This window comes from Copadichromis virginalis, linkage group LG10 (genome assembly GCF_057382275.1).
Source record: "Copadichromis virginalis isolate Kocher_CV1m ecotype Utaka linkage group LG10, C_Virginalis_male_GT1.1, whole genome shotgun sequence".
Classification (NCBI taxonomy): domain Eukaryota; kingdom Metazoa; phylum Chordata; class Actinopteri; order Cichliformes; family Cichlidae; genus Copadichromis; species Copadichromis virginalis.
This window is the reverse complement of record NC_140627.1, coordinates 18,187,218-18,189,283: the sequence shown is the minus strand read 5'-3', so window position 1 is coordinate 18,189,283 and position 2,066 is coordinate 18,187,218.

Here is a 2,066-nt window from a genome sequence, read left to right as displayed (position 1 = left end):
CACCGGGACACTTTTGTTGTATATTGCTAAAAAGCAAAGGACGACTGCCTAAAATAGGGGACGGAAATGTTACACTAAAAATTGTGATTTCATGTTTTCATTGAGCGTATTTATGCACAGTCAGGTTAGCGTTTAGCACAAAGCACTGCTGTTGCAAACCAGAAACTTACTGTGAGTGATTATTAGCTCTAGACAAAATTGAATACAGTGTACTGCTGCTGCTATTGCTAAATTCACAGGTTTGCACTTGGTTTGCACAGGGTTCAAATAGTGTTTCTGAGCTCATCTAATAATTACCACAACGTTTTGTCTTCTACAGCGTTGCCCCATGGTCTGAAACTAACACCTGTTTATTTGCATGTAGAGGTTTCTCTTCGTTCTCTGAATCTTTCAGTGATACATATCACAAGTTATTAAATCACTGAATTCTTTGTATTTTTAATGTAGAAAAACATGAAAATGCTGAAATATTTGCTTGTGCAGTGCAGTCTATCACACAGTTGTAAATCCCACCACATTTTTACTTTTGAGGCCAAACCTCTGTGCTTGTAATTCTTCTTGGCCAAATACGCAGGCTGCTGCCACATTCTGTATTTTTTGTTTCACCCCTTTGCAAAAGCTAAATAAAACTCACAAAGACAACTTGTTTTGGTGAAAATAAATTTATTTCAGATTTCTGGGAAGCTCTTTTTTCACTCATGCGACTAACTGCACTGACTGTTAGGTAGGAGTTTAATCAGGGGATTTTTGTTTTGAGCTTTTGACGCCTTTTACTGACCGAACGTTTTTGAAATGTGCCACAAGCATCAAATTGTGGCGATGGTGGCTCAAGAGTTGGCAGTTCGTCTTGTAATTGGAAGGTTGCCTGTACGAGCCCTGGGTCCTACAGTATCGGTCATTGTGTCCTTAGGCAAGACACTTCACCCGTTGCCTACTGGTGGTGGTCAGAGGGCCCGGTGGCACCAGTGTCCGGCAGCCTCGCCTCTGTCAGTGCGCCCCAGGGCAGCTGTGGCTACAATGTAGCTTGCCATCACCAGTGTGTGAATGTGTGTGTGAATGGGTGGATGACTAAATGCGCTTTGGGGTCCTTAGGGACTAAGTAAAGAGCTATACAAATACAGGCCATTTACCAAATTCGAAATGATCATATTCATATTTTTTAAATCTAAATTTTAACATTGTATGTATCATGTTCTGTTCCCATGTATATTTAAGGCAACATTCAAACTTTTCTGGAAACAGGGTTGGACGTCTTCCCTGTGGGAAAGTCTACATGTTGTGCAGCATTGCCACAAACTAAAGGGACTGTTGACGCAATAAAAAGCATTAATGTCCCTGCAGTGAGCAGCCTTCCTTTAGTAACAGGGATCTCACAACTTAGACATTCACATTACTCACACTCTCATTACACATACATATAGGATCTTGGGGGTGGGCACGATACACGGAATCGTGTATCGTGCCAGCAGGAGGGACCATGCGCTTACCTGCTGCTCTCTGGCAGGTAGCTCCATGCCCTCCTGGGTTTTAAATGCACCTTAGAACACACATGCATCAACACTACAATGAGCGGGTGGAGGGAGGTTTGGAGTCTTCTCTCACCCCCATTCTCTGCGGCCTGCTGGAGCGGGGGGGCTAGGAGGAGGAGTTGGCCGTCCAACTGCGGTCTGGAGTGTGGGGCCTCCCTGCTGCTGCGGAGTCGGGGCGGTCTGCCTCCCCCCACCGCAGGGAAAAGGGTAACACCACCTGGGTCTGGGTGCAGTTCCCCCCCCCCCCCTCCAGGGGCAAGGGTACCTAGACCCGGGGCTTAGAGTACGCTTGGGGAGTGTGATCGTGTGTACAGCGTCTCTTTATGTCTGTCTCCACGTTGGTTGAGTGTGGAGTAAGTGCATATGAGAGCATGAGGGTGGGAATGGATGTTTGTATATGTGTGTGCCTGTATTTCTGTGTCTATATGTCAGGTTGGGTGTCAGGCGCCACCTCTCTGGGGACATCTCAGGCCCTCCAAGGTATGGAGGCCTATCTCCCCCTACCACCACTTCCCCTGCCAGTGGCGGACTCCCTCA